This window comes from Pseudorca crassidens, chromosome 20, assembly GCF_039906515.1.
Source record: "Pseudorca crassidens isolate mPseCra1 chromosome 20, mPseCra1.hap1, whole genome shotgun sequence".
In the NCBI taxonomy this organism is placed as follows: Eukaryota; Metazoa; Chordata; class Mammalia; order Artiodactyla; family Delphinidae; genus Pseudorca; species Pseudorca crassidens.
The window spans coordinates 49669916-49692397 of record NC_090315.1 but is presented as its reverse complement, the minus strand read 5'-3'; the positions used below and the strand labels follow the sequence as shown (position 1 = coordinate 49692397).

General features: G+C 47.0%; 1 long non-coding RNA gene across 3 annotated transcripts in view; it reads right to left on the bottom strand.

Annotated features, from left to right (window-relative positions):
* The window catches only part of LOC137215159 (uncharacterized), a 98822-nt gene that overhangs the window by 42257 nt on the left and 34083 nt on the right, over window positions 1-22482 (bottom strand). For all 3 annotated transcript variants that reach the window (XR_010939177.1, XR_010939175.1, XR_010939176.1), the window contains exons 8-12: window positions 20201-20393; window positions 15295-15487; window positions 10388-10580; window positions 5482-5674; window positions 581-773 (exon numbers count right to left, since the gene is read on the bottom strand). This is a non-coding gene — a long non-coding RNA (uncharacterized lncRNA). The remainder of the gene's footprint in view (window positions 1-580; window positions 774-5481; window positions 5675-10387; window positions 10581-15294; window positions 15488-20200; window positions 20394-22482) is intronic.

Sequence of the window (22482 nt, the reverse complement as noted above, 5' to 3'; positions counted from 1 at the left end):
CGGGCCTCTCACTGTTGTGGCCTCTCCCGTTGCGGAGCACAGGCTCTGGACGCGCAGGCTCAGCGGCCATGGCTCACGGGCCCAGCCGCTCCGTGGCATGTGGGATCTTCCCGGACAGGGGCACGAACCCGTGTCCCCTGCATCTGCAGGCGGACTCTCAACCACTGTGCCACCAGGGAAGCCCCCTCGCTTAATTTTTATAAGTACCAAATTTGAAAATAAAAACCTGTGTCATCAGCATGATCTTCTACTTCACTCACCACACTTGGCTATTTCCAAACTCAAATACATATTCAAAGGACCAACATTTGTTATGACTGAAGTAGTACAGAAGAACATCCCACTGGCTCCAAGGCTAACTCCAAAAGAGGAGTTCCAAAAACATTCTGTACAGTGACGTGTCTGGAACACGGGGAGTGCCTCCCATGGCAAGTACTTTCAAGGGGACGACTCTCTCATGACATGTGTCTTCCTCTTCTTATGAACATACTGGATTAGGTATGTCACAAACCCTATGAACCAGAAGTAATTCCAGAAAGGAAGAAGCCTCGCAAGCCGAACCTGAGTGCGAAAGACTTACCTTCCAGCTCCTCCACCAAACGAAAGGCCAGCAGAGTTCATTCCCGCCAGGACGAAGTAGCCCCGCACTGAAGGGGACTCGCCCATGATGCACCTCATGTCCGGGGTGAAGGTCTCGGGGCAATTCACCAACTTCATGATCTCCACAGTCTCCAGTTCTGGCATCCTACGCAGCAGGGAACTCAACAGGGGCTCTGAGCAACAAAAACAGACCCAAACACAGTCGTCAGCTTTAGGGGATTCAAAACTCCCTACCCCTTACACTCTTCTATTCCCTCTCCTTTCGGAAAACGTCTTGTGGAGGTTTTCTAAGATGAGCCAACTGGGCCATCTATCAGAAGCAGAAGCCTTGGGGAAGTATGGGGCATTCCTACAGAGTTCTTGGCATAAAGATGGAGAAAAAAGATACTCTTTAGAAAGGAAAGGAGCTCTGGAAAAGCAAATACTGTATGTGGCCCCAAAATAAAATCTTAAAGTGATCAGTGGTAGTAAAAGAGCTCTTAAATGGCCCCCAAGGAGATTTGCAGCAATTTCACCTTAGGAAATCCTTGCCTTTTACTGCATAAGACAGAGTCTCAGCTTGTTTTAAAATAAGGCCAACACCAGGGAATAATCCAGTGGAACAGTGGCAATAGATGAAGCCAGACTGAAGCTGGCTGGTGGGTACATGGGTTCTTTATACATTCTCTCCACGTTTAAAAGATTGAAATTTCCCAGAAATTAAGTCCAAGTAGAAAGAGGAAAACTCTTCATTATAGACCCTTTCATATATTTTGAATTTGGAATGTGACTGTCTTAACTATTCAATAAATAAAATTATGTTAAAATTGAATAAAAGACTGTATTAACACAATTCTGCTTTCTAAAAAATGTCTTCAGGACTTCCCTGGTGGCGCAGTGGTTAAGAATCTGCCTACCAATGCAGGGGACACGGGTTTGAGCACCGGTCTGGGAAGATCCATACGCCGCAGAGCAACTGAGCCCGTGCACCACAACTACTGAGCCCGCCTGCCACAACTGCTGAAGCCTGTGCACCTAAGAGCCCGTGCTCCGCAACAAGAGAAGCCACTGCAATGAGAAGCCCGCGCACCACAACAGAGTAGCTAGCCCCCGCTTGCCGCAACTTAGAGAAAGCCCGTGCGCAGCAACGAAGACCCAATGCAGCCAAAACTAAATTAACAAAAAAAAAAACTCCTTAAAAAATAAACAAGTAAAACAATAAAAGGACCTATGGGAGACCTTTTCTTACTACTGACATTCTACTGGATGAAGAAGTGAACCAGGCCCTGAGATACATTATTAATCTAGGACAAGTTCAAAAGACAATCCTGAACTATACCCACAAGGCACTGCAAGCTCCCACTAAAAATACAGAGGAAGGAGCTGTTCCTTCACAAATCCCAGGGACCAAGTTCTTCTTAAAACCTGGAACGGGGTCCCCCGAAGACCAACTATTGCCAAAATGGAAGGGACCCTATAAAGTAATCTGAACCACTCCCACTGCTGTCAAAGTGCAAGGGATATCTAGTTGGGTACATTTTTCCAGACTAAAGCTTTTACCTCCAGAAACCCCGCAGGTTACAACAGAAGAGCAATACACCTGTAAGCCAGTGGAAGGTCTGAGATACCTATTCAAAAGACAGGCACCATCGACAGATAAGTAAAATGATGTAGTGGGTTGGACTCCTGTTTGCCATTCTTGCTATTGTACTCAGCGGATCATACGTGAACATCTTGTTAGAAATGCTGTAGAGCTTTATACGCTTAATCATCAACATAATAGTCTGCTGTCCCCTAACTGTTTAAGTACTAACAACAGTTATGTGCTTCAAGGGCTATCCGGTCTTAACAGCTGTGAGACAGACATTCAGGTCTGCACCCCCGGAAGGGTTTGTTTTCCTCTGCGGACACCCAAACCATCATATGTTACGGAATTATCGACAGACCCTGTCTTTTCCAACCAAGCCATAGCGTATAAATGCACTGACAATGTTCACTTCATAGGACAGTGTGCTATAAGGACTACAGGGTTAAGAGGGATTTTTATCTGTAACAGAACCAGTCAGGCTCACCACCAAACCCAGAAAGCACTAGGAATGATCTTTTTTCTCTATATATGTTTGTTTGTTTGGCTACGCGGAGTCTTAGTTGTGGCACACAGGATCTTTAGTTGAGAAACGCAGGATCTTTTAGTTGCGGCATGCGTGTGGGATCTAGTTCCCTGACCAGGGATCGAACCCAGGCCCCCTGCATTGGAAGCACAGAGTCTTAACCACTGGACCACCAGGGAAGTCCCCTAGGAATGATCTTAGCAAGGGCAGAGCTGGCCACAGGACTGGCAGCTCCATGGGGAGGCTTTACCTATCATGAAGCAACACTGAGATCAGACAGCTTGGTTATATGATGGAACAGACAAGACAAGCCTTAATGGGACTTAAGACCTCTCGTTTCTTTGGCGAATTTAGTTCTTGACAGTCGTCTAGCTCTTGATAACCTTCTGGAAGAACAAGGTGGAGTCTGTGCGATAATACTTCCTACTGCACCTGAATTAGTGTGATAGGACAGGTGGAAGTTAACATTAAGGAAATATATGCCCAGGCAGACTGGCTTCATAATTTTAGAAGCGGCAATATCGCCTCCACTGCCTGGTCAACAGTTAAGGAAGCCCTCCTAAAGTTACGCTGGTTCCTTTCTAGGCCCTTTAGTGGCTACTGGTGTTCTTCTTTTTGGCCCTTGTTTGTTTAGCCTTCTGGGCAAGTTTGTGTCTTCTAGCTTCTAAGAGTTTCAAGTAAGGCTCATGAGGGCTCAAGGAATTCAACCCATTCCAGCAGAGGGTGGCCCAGGTCCCTACAGGTCCTTGGAACAGTCAGAGAGGGACTTCTACACCTCTAGGGTAAGCTAGGGTCTGCAGCCCCTGTCTGGCAGGAAGACGTTCCAGAAGATGAGACCCTTGGCCCTTTACCCCTTAAGAATAAAAGGTGTAGAATCCCTCAGGGGATAATGAGACAGACTAGGACCTGGGACCCTTTGCTGCAGTGCTTACACCTGAACAAATGAAATACAAACAAAATACAAAGAAACTATAAGGGACTAAAAATAACTATATGCATGCATGCACAGCTGGGGGAAATTATAGACAAGATACAAAAAGACCAAAAAAAAAGCCAACTGCCACTTGTGAAGAGCTGGGAGCAAAAGCAGGAGTCAGGAGCAAAAGCAGGGTCCTGTGCATGCCCCCTGCACTCACCACCACCAGGGGGGCGGGGGCAGACCACCCAAGCCACCCCTCTGGCCTGACTCCTGGACCCGCCCCTGCCCTCACCCCACATAAGGAACCAGCTCGCTGCCGGCCTCCTCGGAGCAATCAAGGGAAACTGTTACTTGTTTTCACTCCCGCCTGCTGCAGCAGGAGCCCAATAAAGCCCTGCCTGAATTTTCTGTCTGGCCTCTTATCAATTTCTATGGATTAAGGAGGCCAAGATCCCTGGTTGGTAACACTTCACTAATGTTCTCTCCACCCTCTGTCTTAATGGAAATGCAGCTCTCCTGAGGGAACTGTCACTGTCACACAGCCAGCCCTGTTCCACTGACCTCACCATCAAGAGGCACAGTCGGCATCCTCCTTGCTTCTGAACCATTACCACTCAGTCACACTTGGGAAAGACCCTGTTCCTTTGTGCCTTCAGGTAGCAGGCACCCCTACTTGGCTCCGGGCTACTTCCTATTAAGCCACAGGCACAGCTCTCTCTACATCCAGGTTCTGAACCCATAACATGGCTCTCCTCCAACCTTTAACACCACCTCCTCTCTTCCTTCATCAAAGGAGATAACCTGTCTCATCTTGTTCCCCAAAACACCACCTGTATACCTCCCTGCATCAGCAAACCATCCCTGCCTTCCTTCACAGGGTCAGAAATTAATCCCTTACAACGGCCTGGATCCCCCTTCCTGCCCCCTTGCCCTGAACCGAGCTCCATCAGCTGTCCTCCCTCTTTCACATACCCTCACATTTACCTCCTTCTCCTCGGCATTTAGATGTGCTCAAGTACCCCCTCCCCCCGCCCAGGCGATTTCAGAAATAAAACAAAGCTCCAAAACACTCAATTAGCAATTTTTAATTTTTAAAATTCTAAATTATAAAATGATGGTCTTTGCGAAACATCAAAAACAGAAGGAAGATTTCCCTCCACTCAAAGGTCACCAATACCAGTATCTATTATATTTTCCCAGAATGTTATTATTGCAGCAATGAGCTGCCCTGATGTTTGCCACCACCTTTGTCTTGAGTCCTTCTTTTTTTTTTTTTTTTTTTTTGCGGTACGCGGGCCTCTCACTGTTGTGGCCTCTCCCGTTGCGGAGCACAGGCTCTGGACGCGCAGGCTCAGCGGCCATGGCTCACGGGCCCAGCCGCTCCGTGGCATGTGGGATCTTCCCGGACAGGGGCACGAACCCGTGTCCCCTGCATCTGCAGGCGGACTCTCAACCACTGTGCCACCAGGGAAGCCCCCTCGCTTAATTTTTATAAGTACCAAATTTGAAAATAAAAACCTGTGTCATCAGCATGATCTTCTACTTCACTCACCACACTTGGCTATTTCCAAACTCAAATACATATTCAAAGGACCAACATTTGTTATGACTGAAGTAGTACAGAAGAACATCCCACTGGCTCCAAGGCTAACTCCAAAAGAGGAGTTCCAAAAACATTCTGTACAGTGACGTGTCTGGAACACGGGGAGTGCCTCCCATGGCAAGTACTTTCAAGGGGACGACTCTCTCATGACATGTGTCTTCCTCTTCTTATGAACATACTGGATTAGGTATGTCACAAACCCTATGAACCAGAAGTAATTCCAGAAAGGAAGAAGCCTCGCAAGCCGAACCTGAGTGCGAAAGACTTACCTTCCAGCTCCTCCACCAAACGAAAGGCCAGCAGAGTTCATTCCCGCCAGGACGAAGTAGCCCCGCACTGAAGGGGACTCGCCCATGATGCACCTCATGTCCGGGGTGAAGGTCTCGGGGCAATTCACCAACTTCATGATCTCCACAGTCTCCAGTTCTGGCATCCTACGCAGCAGGGAACTCAACAGGGGCTCTGAGCAACAAAAACAGACCCAAACACAGTCGTCAGCTTTAGGGGATTCAAAACTCCCTACCCCTTACACTCTTCTATTCCCTCTCCTTTCGGAAAACGTCTTGTGGAGGTTTTCTAAGATGAGCCAACTGGGCCATCTATCAGAAGCAGAAGCCTTGGGGAAGTATGGGGCATTCCTACAGAGTTCTTGGCATAAAGATGGAGAAAAAAGATACTCTTTAGAAAGGAAAGGAGCTCTGGAAAAGCAAATACTGTATGTGGCCCCAAAATAAAATCTTAAAGTGATCAGTGGTAGTAAAAGAGCTCTTAAATGGCCCCCAAGGAGATTTGCAGCAATTTCACCTTAGGAAATCCTTGCCTTTTACTGCATAAGACAGAGTCTCAGCTTGTTTTAAAATAAGGCCAACACCAGGGAATAATCCAGTGGAACAGTGGCAATAGATGAAGCCAGACTGAAGCTGGCTGGTGGGTACATGGGTTCTTTATACATTCTCTCCACGTTTAAAAGATTGAAATTTCCCAGAAATTAAGTCCAAGTAGAAAGAGGAAAACTCTTCATTATAGACCCTTTCATATATTTTGAATTTGGAATGTGACTGTCTTAACTATTCAATAAATAAAATTATGTTAAAATTGAATAAAAGACTGTATTAACACAATTCTGCTTTCTAAAAAATGTCTTCAGGACTTCCCTGGTGGCGCAGTGGTTAAGAATCTGCCTACCAATGCAGGGGACACGGGTTTGAGCACCGGTCTGGGAAGATCCATACGCCGCAGAGCAACTGAGCCCGTGCACCACAACTACTGAGCCCGCCTGCCACAACTGCTGAAGCCTGTGCACCTAAGAGCCCGTGCTCCGCAACAAGAGAAGCCACTGCAATGAGAAGCCCGCGCACCACAACAGAGTAGCTAGCCCCCGCTTGCCGCAACTTAGAGAAAGCCCGTGCGCAGCAACGAAGACCCAATGCAGCCAAAACTAAATTAACAAAAAAAAAAACTCCTTAAAAAATAAACAAGTAAAACAATAAAAGGACCTATGGGAGACCTTTTCTTACTACTGACATTCTACTGGATGAAGAAGTGAACCAGGCCCTGAGATACATTATTAATCTAGGACAAGTTCAAAAGACAATCCTGAACTATACCCACAAGGCACTGCAAGCTCCCACTAAAAATACAGAGGAAGGAGCTGTTCCTTCACAAATCCCAGGGACCAAGTTCTTCTTAAAACCTGGAACGGGGTCCCCCGAAGACCAACTATTGCCAAAATGGAAGGGACCCTATAAAGTAATCTGAACCACTCCCACTGCTGTCAAAGTGCAAGGGATATCTAGTTGGGTACATTTTTCCAGACTAAAGCTTTTACCTCCAGAAACCCCGCAGGTTACAACAGAAGAGCAATACACCTGTAAGCCAGTGGAAGGTCTGAGATACCTATTCAAAAGACAGGCACCATCGACAGATAAGTAAAATGATGTAGTGGGTTGGACTCCTGTTTGCCATTCTTGCTATTGTACTCAGCGGATCATACGTGAACATCTTGTTAGAAATGCTGTAGAGCTTTATACGCTTAATCATCAACATAATAGTCTGCTGTCCCCTAACTGTTTAAGTACTAACAACAGTTATGTGCTTCAAGGGCTATCCGGTCTTAACAGCTGTGAGACAGACATTCAGGTCTGCACCCCCGGAAGGGTTTGTTTTCCTCTGCGGACACCCAAACCATCATATGTTACGGAATTATCGACAGACCCTGTCTTTTCCAACCAAGCCATAGCGTATAAATGCACTGACAATGTTCACTTCATAGGACAGTGTGCTATAAGGACTACAGGGTTAAGAGGGATTTTTATCTGTAACAGAACCAGTCAGGCTCACCACCAAACCCAGAAAGCACTAGGAATGATCTTTTTTCTCTATATATGTTTGTTTGTTTGGCTACGCGGAGTCTTAGTTGTGGCACACAGGATCTTTAGTTGAGAAACGCAGGATCTTTTAGTTGCGGCATGCGTGTGGGATCTAGTTCCCTGACCAGGGATCGAACCCAGGCCCCCTGCATTGGAAGCACAGAGTCTTAACCACTGGACCACCAGGGAAGTCCCCTAGGAATGATCTTAGCAAGGGCAGAGCTGGCCACAGGACTGGCAGCTCCATGGGGAGGCTTTACCTATCATGAAGCAACACTGAGATCAGACAGCTTGGTTATATGATGGAACAGACAAGACAAGCCTTAATGGGACTTAAGACCTCTCGTTTCTTTGGCAAATTTAGTTCTTGACAGTCGTCTAGCTCTTGATAACCTTCTGGAAGAACAAGGTGGAGTCTGTGCGATAATACTTCCTACTGCACCTGAATTAGTGTGATAGGACAGGTGGAAGTTAACATTAAGGAAATATATGCCCAGGCAGACTGGCTTCATAATTTTAGAAGCGGCAATATCGCCTCCACTGCCTGGTCAACAGTTAAGGAAGCCCTCCTAAAGTTACGCTGGTTCCTTCCCTTTCTAGGCCCTTTAGTGGCTACTGGTGTTCTTCTTTTTGGCCCTTGTTTGTTTAGCCTTCTGGGCAAGTTTGTGTCTTCTAGCTTCTAAGAGTTTCAAGTAAGACTCATGAGGGCTCAAGGAATTCAACCCATTCCAGCAGAGGGTGGCCCAGGTCCCTACAGGTCCTTGGAACAGTCAGAGAGGGACTTCTACACCTCTAGGGTAAGCTAGGGTCTGCAGCCCCTGTCTGGCAGGAAGACGTTCCAGAAGATGAGACCCTTGGCCCTTTACCCCTTAAGAATAAAAGGTGTAGAATCCCTCAGGGGATAATGAGACAGACTAGGACCTGGGACCCTTTGCTGCAGTGCTTACACCTGAACAAATGAAATACAAACAAAATACAAAGAAACTATAAGGGACTAAAAATAACTATATGCATGCATGCACAGCTGGGGGAAATTATAGACAAGATACAAAAAGACCAAAAAAAAAGCCAACTGCCACTTGTGAAGAGCTGGGAGCAAAAGCAGGAGTCAGGAGCAAAAGCAGGGTCCTGTGCATGCCCCCTGCACTCACCACCACCAGGGGGGCGGGGGCAGACCACCCAAGCCACCCCTCTGGCCTGACTCCTGGACCCGCCCCTGCCCTCACCCCACATAAGGAACCAGCTCGCTGCCGGCCTCCTCGGAGCAATCAAGGGAAACTGTTACTTGTTTTCACTCCCGCCTGCTGCAGCAGGAGCCCAATAAAGCCCTGCCTGAATTTTCTGTCTGGCCTCTTATCAATTTCTATGGATTAAGGAGGCCAAGATCCCTGGTTGGTAACACTTCACTAATGTTCTCTCCACCCTCTGTCTTAATGGAAATGCAGCTCTCCTGAGGGAACTGTCACTGTCACACAGCCAGCCCTGTTCCACTGACCTCACCATCAAGAGGCACAGTCGGCATCCTCCTTGCTTCTGAACCATTACCACTCAGTCACACTTGGGAAAGACCCTGTTCCTTTGTGCCTTCAGGTAGCAGGCACCCCTACTTGGCTCCGGGCTACTTCCTATTAAGCCACAGGCACAGCTCTCTCTACATCCAGGTTCTGAACCCATAACATGGCTCTCCTCCAACCTTTAACACCACCTCCTCTCTTCCTTCATCAAAGGAGATAACCTGTCTCATCTTGTTCCCCAAAACACCACCTGTATACCTCCCTGCATCAGCAAACCATCCCTGCCTTCCTTCACAGGGTCAGAAATTAATCCCTTACAACGGCCTGGATCCCCCTTCCTGCCCCCTTCCCCTGAACCGAGCTCCATCAGCTGTCCTCCCTCTTTCACATACCCTCACATTTACCTCCTTCTCCTCGGCATTTAGATGTGCTCAAGTACCCCCTCCCCCCGCCCAGGCGATTTCAGAAATAAAACAAAGCTCCAAAACACTCAATTAGCAATTTTTAATTTTTAAAATTCTAAATTATAAAATGATGGTCTTTGCGAAACATCAAAAACAGAAGGAAGATTTCCCTCCACTCAAAGGTCACCAATACCAGTATCTATTATATTTTCCCAGAATGTTATTATTGCAGCAATGAGCTGCCCTGATGTTTGCCACCACCTTTGTCTTGAGTCCTTCTTTTTTTTTTTTTTTTTTTTTGCGGTACGCGGGCCTCTCACTGTTGTGGCCTCTCCCGTTGCGGAGCACAGGCTCTGGACGCGCAGGCTCAGCGGCCATGGCTCACGGGCCCAGCCGCTCCGTGGCATGTGGGATCTTCCCGGACAGGGGCACGAACCCGTGTCCCCTGCATCTGCAGGCGGACTCTCAACCACTGTGCCACCAGGGAAGCCCCCTCGCTTAATTTTTATAAGTACCAAATTTGAAAATAAAAACCTGTGTCATCAGCATGATCTTCTACTTCACTCACCACACTTGGCTATTTCCAAACTCAAATACATATTCAAAGGACCAACATTTGTTATGACTGAAGTAGTACAGAAGAACATCCCACTGGCTCCAAGGCTAACTCCAAAAGAGGAGTTCCAAAAACATTCTGTACAGTGACGTGTCTGGAACACGGGGAGTGCCTCCCATGGCAAGTACTTTCAAGGGGACGACTCTCTCATGACATGTGTCTTCCTCTTCTTATGAACATACTGGATTAGGTATGTCACAAACCCTATGAACCAGAAGTAATTCCAGAAAGGAAGAAGCCTCGCAAGCCGAACCTGAGTGCGAAAGACTTACCTTCCAGCTCCTCCACCAAACGAAAGGCCAGCAGAGTTCATTCCCGCCAGGACGAAGTAGCCCCGCACTGAAGGGGACTCGCCCATGATGCACCTCATGTCCGGGGTGAAGGTCTCGGGGCAATTCACCAACTTCATGATCTCCACAGTCTCCAGTTCTGGCATCCTACGCAGCAGGGAACTCAACAGGGGCTCTGAGCAACAAAAACAGACCCAAACACAGTCGTCAGCTTTAGGGGATTCAAAACTCCCTACCCCTTACACTCTTCTATTCCCTCTCCTTTCGGAAAACGTCTTGTGGAGGTTTTCTAAGATGAGCCAACTGGGCCATCTATCAGAAGCAGAAGCCTTGGGGAAGTATGGGGCATTCCTACAGAGTTCTTGGCATAAAGATGGAGAAAAAAGATACTCTTTAGAAAGGAAAGGAGCTCTGGAAAAGCAAATACTGTATGTGGCCCCAAAATAAAATCTTAAAGTGATCAGTGGTAGTAAAAGAGCTCTTAAATGGCCCCCAAGGAGATTTGCAGCAATTTCACCTTAGGAAATCCTTGCCTTTTACTGCATAAGACAGAGTCTCAGCTTGTTTTAAAATAAGGCCAACACCAGGGAATAATCCAGTGGAACAGTGGCAAGAGATGAAGCCAGACTGAAGCTGGCTGGTGGGTACATGGGTTCTTTATACATTCTCTCCACGTTTAAAAGATTGAAATTTCCCAGAAATTAAGTCCAAGTAGAAAGAGGAAAACTCTTCATTATAGACCCTTTCATATATTTTGAATTTGGAATGTGACTGTCTTAACTATTCAATAAATAAAATTATGTTAAAATTGAATAAAAGACTGTATTAACACAATTCTGCTTTCTAAAAAATGTCTTCAGGACTTCCCTGGTGGCGCAGTGGTTAAGAATCTGCCTACCAATGCAGGGGACACGGGTTTGAGCACCGGTCTGGGAAGATCCATACGCCGCAGAGCAACTGAGCCCGTGCACCACAACTACTGAGCCCGCCTGCCACAACTGCTGAAGCCTGTGCACCTAAGAGCCCGTGCTCCGCAACAAGAGAAGCCACTGCAATGAGAAGCCCGCGCACCACAACAGAGTAGCTAGCCCCCGCTTGCCGCAACTTAGAGAAAGCCCGTGCGCAGCAACGAAGACCCAATGCAGCCAAAACTAAATTAACAAAAAAAAAAACTCCTTAAAAAATAAACAAGTAAAACAATAAAAGGACCTATGGGAGACCTTTTCTTACTACTGACATTCTACTGGATGAAGAAGTGAACCAGGCCCTGAGATACATTATTAATCTAGGACAAGTTCAAAAGACAATCCTGAACTATACCCACAGGGCACTGCAAGCTCCCACTAAAAATACAGAGGAAGGAGCTGTTCCTTCACAAATCCCAGGGACCAAGTTCTTCTTAAAACCTGGAACGGGGTCCCCCGAAGACCAACTATTGCCAAAATGGAAGGGCCCCTATAAAGTAATCTGAACCACTCCCACTGCTGTCAAAGTGCAAGGGAAATCTAGTTGGGTACATTTTTCCAGACTAAAGCTTTTACCTCCAGAAACCCCGCAGGTTACAACAGAAGAGCAATACACCTGTAAGCCAGTGGAAGGTCTGAGATACCTATTCAAAAGACAGGCACCATCGACAGATAAGTAAAATGATGTAGTGGGTTGGACTCCTGTTTGCCATTCTTGCTATTGTACTCAGCGGATCATACGTGAACATCTTGTTAGAAATGCTGTAGAGCTTTATACGCTTAATCATCAACATAATAGTCTGCTGTCCCCTAACTGTTTAAGTACTAACAACAGTTATGTGCTTCAAGGGCTATCCGGTCTTAACAGCTGTGAGACAGACATTCAGGTCTGCACCCCCGGAAGGGTTTGTTTTCCTCTGCGGACACCCAAACCATCATATGTTACGGAATTATCGACAGACCCTGTCTTTTCCAACCAAGCCATAGCGTATAAATGCACTGACAATGTTCACTTCATAGGACAGTGTGCTATAAGGACTACAGGGTTAAGAGGGATTTTTATCTGTAACAGAACCAGTCAGGCTCACCACCAAACCCAGAAAGCACTAGGAATGATCTTTTTTCTCTATATATGTTTGTTTGTTTGGCTACGCGGAGTCTTAGTTGTGGCACACAGGATCTTTAGTTGAGAAACGCAGGATCTTTTAGTTGCGGCATGCGTGTGGGATCTAGTTCCCTGACCAGGGATCGAACCCAGGCCCCCTGCATTGGAAGCACAGAGTCTTAACCACTGGACCACCAGGGAAGTCCCCTAGGAATGATCTTAGCAAGGGCAGAGCTGGCCACAGGACTGGCAGCTCCATGGGGAGGCTTTACCTATCATGAAGCAACACTGAGATCAGACAGCTTGGTTATATGATGGAACAGACAAGACAAGCCTTAATGGGACTTAAGACCTCTCGTTTCTTTGGCGAATTTAGTTCTTGACAGTCGTCTAGCTCTTGATAACCTTCTGGAAGAACAAGGTGGAGTCTGTGCGATAATACTTCCTACTGCACCTGAATTAGTGTGATAGGACAGGTGGAAGTTAACATTAAGGAAATATATGCCCAGGCAGACTGGCTTCATAATTTTAGAAGCGGCAATATCGCCTCCACTGCCTGGTCAACAGTTAAGGAAGCCCTCCTAAAGTTACGCTGGTTCCTTCCCTTTCTAGGCCCTTTAGTGGCTACTGGTGTTCTTCTTTTTGGCCCTTGTTTGTTTAGCCTTCTGGGCAAGTTTGTGTCTTCTAGCTTCTAAGAGTTTCAAGTAAGGCTCATGAGGGCTCAAGGAATTCAACCCATTCCAGCAGAGGGTGGCCCAGGTCCCTACAGGTCCTTGGAACAGTCAGAGAGGGACTTCTACACCTCTAGGGTAAGCTAGGGTCTGCAGCCCCTGTCTGGCAGGAAGACGTTCCAGAAGATGAGACCCTTGGCCCTTTACCCCTTAAGAATAAAAGGTGTAGAATCCCTCAGGGGATAATGAGACAGACTAGGACCTGGGACCCTTTGCTGCAGTGCTTACACCTGAACAAATGAAATACAAACAAAATACAAAGAAACTATAAGGGACTAAAAATAACTATATGCATGCATGCACAGCTGGGGGAAATTATAGACAAGATACAAAAAGACCAAAAAAAAAGCCAACTGCCACTTGTGAAGAGCTGGGAGCAAAAGCAGGAGTCAGGAGCAAAAGCAGGGTCCTGTGCATGCCCCCTGCACTCACCACCACCAGGGGGGCGGGGGCAGACCACCCAAGCCACCCCTCTGGCCTGACTCCTGGACCCGCCCCTGCCCTCACCCCACATAAGGAACCAGCTCGCTGCCGGCCTCCTCGGAGCAATCAAGGGAAACTGTTACTTGTTTTCACTCCCGCCTGCTGCAGCAGGAGCCCAATAAAGCCCTGCCTGAATTTTCTGTCTGGCCTCTTATCAATTTCTATGGATTAAGGAGGCCAAGATCCCTGGTTGGTAACACTTCACTAATGTTCTCTCCACCCTCTGTCTTAATGGAAATGCAGCTCTCCTGAGGGAACTGTCACTGTCACACAGCCAGCCCTGTTCCACTGACCTCACCATCAAGAGGCACAGTCGGCATCCTCCTTGCTTCTGAACCATTACCACTCAGTCACACTTGGGAAAGACCCTGTTCCTTTGTGCCTTCAGGTAGCAGGCACCCCTACTTGGCTCCGGGCTACTTCCTATTAAGCCACAGGCACAGCTCTCTCTACATCCAGGTTCTGAACCCATAACATGGCTCTCCTCCAACCTTTAACACCACCTCCTCTCTTCCTTCATCAAAGGAGATAACCTGTCTCATCTTGTTCCCCAAAACACCACCTGTATACCTCCCTGCATCAGCAAACCATCCCTGCCTTCCTTCACAGGGTCAGAAATTAATCCCTTACAACGGCCTGGATCCCCCTTCCTGCCCCCTTCCCCTGAACCGAGCTCCATCAGCTGTCCTCCCTCTTTCACATACCCTCACATTTACCTCCTTCTCCTCGGCATTTAGATGTGCTCAAGTACCCCCTCCCCCCGCCCAGGCGATTTCAGAAATAAAACAAAGCTCCAAAACACTCAATTAGCAATTTTTAATTTTTAAAATTCTAAATTATAAAATGATGGTCTTTGCGAAACATCAAAAACAGAAGGAAGATTTCCCTCCACTCAAAGGTCACCAATACCAGTATCTATTATATTTTCCCAGAATGTTATTATTGCAGCAATGAGCTGCCCTGATGTTTGCCACCACCTTTGTCTTGAGTCCTTCTTTTTTTTTTTTTTTTTTTTTTGCGGTACGCGGGCCTCTCACTGTTGTGGCCTCTCCCGTTGCGGAGCACAGGCTCTGGACGCGCAGGCTCAGCGGCCATGGCTCACGGGCCCAGCCGCTCCGTGGCATGTGGGATCTTCCCGGACAGGGGCACGAACCCGTGTCCCCTGCATCTGCAGGCGGACTCTCAACCACTGTGCCACCAGGGAAGCCCCCTCGCTTAATTTTTATAAGTACCAAATTTGAAAATAAAAACCTGTGTCATCAGCATGATCTTCTACTTCACTCACCACACTTGGCTATTTCCAAACTCAAATACATATTCAAAGGACCAACATTTGTTATGACTGAAGTAGTACAGAAGAACATCCCACTGGCTCCAAGGCTAACTCCAAAAGAGGAGTTCCAAAAACATTCTGTACAGTGACGTGTCTGGAACACGGGGAGTGCCTCCCATGGCAAGTACTTTCAAGGGGACGACTCTCTCATGACATGTGTCTTCCTCTTCTTATGAACATACTGGATTAGGTATGTCACAAACCCTATGAACCAGAAGTAATTCCAGAAAGGAAGAAGCCTCGCAAGCCGAACCTGAGTGCGAAAGACTTACCTTCCAGCTCCTCCACCAAACGAAAGGCCAGCAGAGTTCATTCCCGCCAGGACGAAGTAGCCCCGCACTGAAGGGGACTCGCCCATGATGCACCTCATGTCCGGGGTGAAGGTCTCGGGGCAATTCACCAACTTCATGATCTCCACAGTCTCCAGTTCTGGCATCCTACGCAGCAGGGAACTCAACAGGGGCTCTGAGCAACAAAAACAGACCCAAACACAGTCGTCAGCTTTAGGGGATTCAAAACTCCCTACCCCTTACACTCTTCTATTCCCTCTCCTTTCGGAAAACGTCTTGTGGAGGTTTTCTAAGATGAGCCAACTGGGCCATCTATCAGAAGCAGAAGCCTTGGGGAAGTATGGGGCATTCCTACAGAGTTCTTGGCATAAAGATGGAGAAAAAAGATACTCTTTAGAAAGGAAAGGAGCTCTGGAAAAGCAAATACTGTATGTGGCCCCAAAATAAAATCTTAAAGTGATCAGTGGTAGTAAAAGAGCTCTTAAATGGCCCCCAAGGAGATTTGCAGCAATTTCACCTTAGGAAATCCTTGCCTTTTACTGCATAAGACAGAGTCTCAGCTTGTTTTAAAATAAGGCCAACACCAGGGAATAATCCAGTGGAACAGTGGCAATAGATGAAGCCAGACTGAAGCTGGCTGGTGGGTACATGGGTTCTTTATACATTCTCTCCACGTTTAAAAGATTGAAATTTCCCAGAAATTAAGTCCAAGTAGAAAGAGGAAAACTCTTCATTATAGACCCTTTCATATATTTTGAATTTGGAATGTGACTGTCTTAACTATTCAATAAATAAAATTATGTTAAAATTGAATAAAAGACTGTATTAACACAATTCTGCTTTCTAAAAAATGTCTTCAGGACTTCCCTGGTGGCGCAGTGGTTAAGAATCTGCCTACCAATGCAGGGGACACGGGTTTGAGCACCGGTCTGGGAAGATCCATACGCCGCAGAGCAACTGAGCCCGTGCACCACAACTACTGAGCCCGCCTGCCACAACTGCTGAAGCCTGTGCACCTAAGAGCCCGTGCTCCGCAACAAGAGAAGCCACTGCAATGAGAAGCCCGCGCACCACAACAGAGTAGCTAGCCCCCGCTTGCCGCAACTTAGAGAAAGCCCGTGCGCAGCAACGAAGACCCAATGCAGCCAAAACTAAATTAACAAAAAAAAAAACTCCTTAAAAAATAAACAAGTAAAACAATAAAAGGACCTATGGGAGACCTTTTCTTACTACTGACATTCTACTGGATGAAGAAGTGAACCAGGCCCTGAGATACATTATTAATCTAGGACAAGTTCAAAAGACAATCCTGAACTATACCCACAGGGCACTGCAAGCTCCCACTAAAAATACAGAGGAAGGAGCTGTTCCTTCACAAATCCCAGGGACCAAGTTCTTCTTAAAACCTGGAACGGGGTCCCCCGAAGACCAACTATTGCCAAAATGGAAGGGCCCCTATAAAGTAATCTGAACCACTCCCACTGCTGTCAAAGTGCAAGGGAAATCTAGTTGGGTACATTTTTCCAGACTAAAGCTTTTACCTCCAGAAACCCCGCAGGTTACAACAGAAGAGCAATACACCTGTAAGCCAGTGGAAGGTCTGAGATACCTATTCAAAAGACAGGCACCATCGACAGATAAGTAAAATGATGTAGTGGGTTGGACTCCTGTTTGCCATTCTTGCTATTGTACTCAGCGGATCATACGTGAACATCTTGTTAGAAATGCTGTAGAGCTTTATACGCTTAATCATCAACATAATAGTCTGCTGTCCCCTAACTGTTTAAGTACTAACAACAGTTATGTGCTTCAAGGGCTATCCGGTCTTAACAGCTGTGAGACAGACATTCAGGTCTGCACCCCCGGAAGGGTTTGTTTTCCTCTGCGGACACCCAAACCATCATATGTTACGGAATTATCGACAGACCCTGTCTTTTCCAACCAAGCCATAGCGTATAAATGCACTGACAATGTTCACTTCATAGGACAGTGTGCTATAAGGACTACAGGGTTAAGAGGGATTTTTATCTGTAACAGAACCAGTCAGGCTCACCACCAAACCCAGAAAGCACTAGGAATGATCTTTTTTCTCTATATATGTTTGTTTGTTTGGCTACGCGGAGTCTTAGTTGTGGCACACAGGATCTTTAGTTGAGAAACGCAGGATCTTTTAGTTGCGGCATGCGTGTGGGATCTAGTTCCCTGACCAGGGATCGAACCCAGGCCCCCTGCATTGGAAGCACAGAGTCTTAACCACTGGACCACCAGGGAAGTCCCCTAGGAATGATCTTAGCAAGGGCAGAGCTGGCCACAGGACTGGCAGCTCCATGGGGAGGCTTTACCTATCATGAAGCAACACTGAGATCAGACAGCTTGGTTATATGATGGAACAGACAAGACAAGCCTTAATGGGACTTAAGACCTCTCGTTTCTTTGGCGAATTTAGTTCTTGACAGTCGTCTAGCTCTTGATAACCTTCTGGAAGAACAAGGTGGAGTCTGTGCGATAATACTTCCTACTGCACCTGAATTAGTGTGATAGGACAGGTGGAAGTTAACATTAAGGAAATATATGCCCAGGCAGACTGGCTTCATAATTTTAGAAGCGGCAATATCGCCTCCACTGCCTGGTCAACAGTTAAGGAAGCCCTCCTAAAGTTACGCTGGTTCCTTCCCTTTCTAGGCCCTTTAGTGGCTACTGGTGTTCTTCTTTTTGGCCCTTGTTTGTTTAGCCTTCTGGGCAAGTTTGTGTCTTCTAGCTTCTAAGAGTTTCAAGTAAGGCTCATGAGGGCTCAAGGAATTCAACCCATTCCAGCAGAGGGTGGCCCAGGTCCCTACAGGTCCTTGGAACAGTCAGAGAGGGACTTCTACACCTCTAGGGTAAGCTAGGGTCTGCAGCCCCTGTCTGGCAGGAAGACGTTCCAGAAGATGAGACCCTTGGCCCTTTACCCCTTAAGAATAAAAGGTGTAGAATCCCTCAGGGGATAATGAGACAGACTAGGACCTGGGACCCTTTGCTGCAGTGCTTACACCTGAACAAATGAAATACAAACAAAATACAAAGAAACTATAAGGGACTAAAAATAACTATATGCATGCATGCACAGCTGGGGGAAATTATAGACAAGATACAAAAAGACCAAAAAAAAAGCCAACTGCCACTTGTGAAGAGCTGGGAGCAAAAGCAGGAGTCAGGAGCAAAAGCAGGGTCCTGTGCATGCCCCCTGCACTCACCACCACCAGGGGGGCGGGGGCAGACCACCCAAGCCACCCCTCTGGCCTGACTCCTGGACCCGCCCCTGCCCTCACCCCACATAAGGAACCAGCTCGCTGCCGGCCTCCTCGGAGCAATCAAGGGAAACTGTTACTTGTTTTCACTCCCGCCTGCTGCAGCAGGAGCCCAATAAAGCCCTGCCTGAATTTTCTGTCTGGCCTCTTATCAATTTCTATGGATTAAGGAGGCCAAGATCCCTGGTTGGTAACACTTCACTAATGTTCTCTCCACCCTCTGTCTTAATGGAAATGCAGCTCTCCTGAGGGAACTGTCACTGTCACACAGCCAGCCCTGTTCCACTGACCTCACCATCAAGAGGCACAGTCGGCATCCTCCTTGCTTCTGAACCATTACCACTCAGTCACACTTGGGAAAGACCCTGTTCCTTTGTGCCTTCAGGTAGCAGGCACCCCTACTTGGCTCCGGGCTACTTCCTATTAAGCCACAGGCACAGCTCTCTCTACATCCAGGTTCTGAACCCATAACATGGCTCTCCTCCAACCTTTAACACCACCTCCTCTCTTCCTTCATCAAAGGAGATAACCTGTCTCATCTTGTTCCCCAAAACACCACCTGTATACCTCCCTGCATCAGCAAACCATCCCTGCCTTCCTTCACAGGGTCAGAAATTAATCCCTTACAACGGCCTGGATCCCCCTTCCTGCCCCCTTCCCCTGAACCGAGCTCCATCAGCTGTCCTCCCTCTTTCACATACCCTCACATTTACCTCCTTCTCCTCGGCATTTAGATGTGCTCAAGTACCCCCTCCCCCCGCCCAGGCGATTTCAGAAATAAAACAAAGCTCCAAAACACTCAATTAGCAATTTTTAATTTTTAAAATTCTAAATTATAAAATGATGGTCTTTGCGAAACATCAAAAACAGAAGGAAGATTTCCCTCCACTCAAAGGTCACCAATACCAGTATCTATTATATTTTCCCAGAATGTTATTATTGCAGCAATGAGCTGCCCTGATGTTTGCCACCACCTTTGTCTTGAGTCCTTCTTTTTTTTTTTTTTTTTTTTTGCGGTACGCGGGCCTCTCACTGTTGTGGCCTCTCCCGTTGCGGAGCACAGGCTCTGGACGCGCAGGCTCAGCGGCCATGGCTCACGGGCCCAGCCGCTCCGTGGCATGTGGGATCTTCCCGGACAGGGGCACGAACCCGTGTCCCCTGCATCTGCAGGCGGACTCTCAACCACTGTGCCACCAGGGAAGCCCCCTCGCTTAATTTTTATAAGTACCAAATTTGAAAATAAAAACCTGTGTCATCAGCATGATCTTCTACTTCACTCACCACACTTGGCTATTTCCAAACTCAAATACATATTCAAAGGACCAACATTTGTTATGACTGAAGTAGTACAGAAGAACATCCCACTGGCTCCAAGGCTAACTCCAAAAGAGGAGTTCCAAAAACATTCTGTACAGTGACGTGTCTGGAACACGGGGAGTGCCTCCCATGGCAAGTACTTTCAAGGGGACGACTCTCTCATGACATGTGTCTTCCTCTTCTTATGAACATACTGGATTAGGTATGTCACAAACCCTATGAACCAGAAGTAATTCCAGAAAGGAAGAAGCCTCGCAAGCCGAACCTGAGTGCGAAAGACTTACCTTCCAGCTCCTCCACCAAACGAAAGGCCAGCAGAGTTCATTCCCGCCAGGACGAAGTAGCCCCGCACTGAAGGGGACTCGCCCATGATGCACCTCATGTCCGGGGTGAAGGTCTCGGGGCAATTCACCAACTTCATGATCTCCACAGTCTCCAGTTCTGGCATCCTACGCAGCAGGGAACTCAACAGGGGCTCTGAGCAACAAAAACAGACCCAAACACAGTCGTCAGCTTTAGGGGATTCAAAACTCCCTACCCCTTACACTCTTCTATTCCCTCTCCTTTCGGAAAACGTCTTGTGGAGGTTTTCTAAGATGAGCCAACTGGGCCATCTATCAGAAGCAGAAGCCTTGGGGAAGTATGGGGCATTCCTACAGAGTTCTTGGCATAAAGATGGAGAAAAAAGATACTCTTTAGAAAGGAAAGGAGCTCTGGAAAAGCAAATACTGTATGTGGCCCCAAAATAAAATCTTAAAGTGATCAGTGGTAGTAAAAGAGCTCTTAAATGGCCCCCAAGGAGATTTGCAGCAATTTCACCTTAGGAAATCCTTGCCTTTTACTGCATAAGACAGAGTCTCAGCTTGTTTTAAAATAAGGCCAACACCAGGGAATAATCCAGTGGAACAGTGGCAATAGATGAAGCCAGACTGAAGCTGGCTGGTGGGTACATGGGTTCTTTATACATTCTCTCCACGTTTAAAAGATTGAAATTTCCCAGAAATTAAGTCCAAGTAGAAAGAGGAAAACTCTTCATTATAGACCCTTTCATATATTTTGAATTTGGAATGTGACTGTCTTAACTATTCAATAAATAAAATTATGTTAAAATTGAATAAAAGACTGTATTAACACAATTCTGCTTTCTAAAAAATGTCTTCAGGACTTCCCTGGTGGCGCAGTGGTTAAGAATCTGCCTACCAATGCAGGGGACACGGGTTTGAGCACCGGTCTGGGAAGATCCATACGCCGCAGAGCAACTGAGCCCGTGCACCACAACTACTGAGCCCGCCTGCCACAACTGCTGAAGCCTGTGCACCTAAGAGCCCGTGCTCCGCAACAAGAGAAGCCACTGCAATGAGAAGCCCGCGCACCACAACAGAGTAGCTAGCCCCCGCTTGCCGCAACTTAGAGAAAGCCCGTGCGCAGCAACGAAGACCCAATGCAGCCAAAACTAAATTAACAAAAAAAAAAACTCCTTAAAAAATAAACAAGTAAAACAATAAAAGGACCTATGGGAGACCTTTTCTTACTACTGACATTCTACTGGATGAAGAAGTGAACCAGGCCCTGAGATACATTATTAATCTAGGACAAGTTCAAAAGACAATCCTGAACTATACCCACAAGGCACTGCAAGCTCCCACTAAAAATACAGAGGAAGGAGCTGTTCCTTCACAAATCCCAGGGACCAAGTTCTTCTTAAAACCTGGAACGGGGTCCCCCGAAGACCAACTATTGCCAAAATGGAAGGGACCCTATAAAGTAATCTGAACCACTCCCACTGCTGTCAAAGTGCAAGGGATATCTAGTTGGGTACATTTTTCCAGACTAAAGCTTTTACCTCCAGAAACCCCGCAGGTTACAACAGAAGAGCAATACACCTGTAAGCCAGTGGAAGGTCTGAGATACCTATTCAAAAGACAGGCACCATCGACAGATAAGTAAAATGATGTAGTGGGTTGGACTCCTGTTTGCCATTCTTGCTATTGTACTCAGCGGATCATACGTGAACATCTTGTTAGAAATGCTGTAGAGCTTTATACGCTTAATCATCAACATAATAGTCTGCTGTCCCCTAACTGTTTAAGTACTAACAACAGTTATGTGCTTCAAGGGCTATCCGGTCTTAACAGCTGTGAGACAGACATTCAGGTCTGCACCCCCGGAAGGGTTTGTTTTCCTCTGCGGACACCCAAACCATCATATGTTACGGAATTATCGACAGACCCTGTCTTTTCCAACCAAGCCATAGCGTATAAATGCACTGACAATGTTCACTTCATAGGACAGTGTGCTATAAGGACTACAGGGTTAAGAGGGATTTTTATCTGTAACAGAACCAGTCAGGCTCACCACCAAACCCAGAAAGCACTAGGAATGATCTTTTTTCTCTATATATGTTTGTTTGTTTGGCTACGCGGAGTCTTAGTTGTGGCACACAGGATCTTTAGTTGAGAAACGCAGGATCTTTTAGTTGCGGCATGCGTGTGGGATCTAGTTCCCTGACCAGGGATCGAACCCAGGCCCCCTGCATTGGAAGCACAGAGTCTTAACCACTGGACCA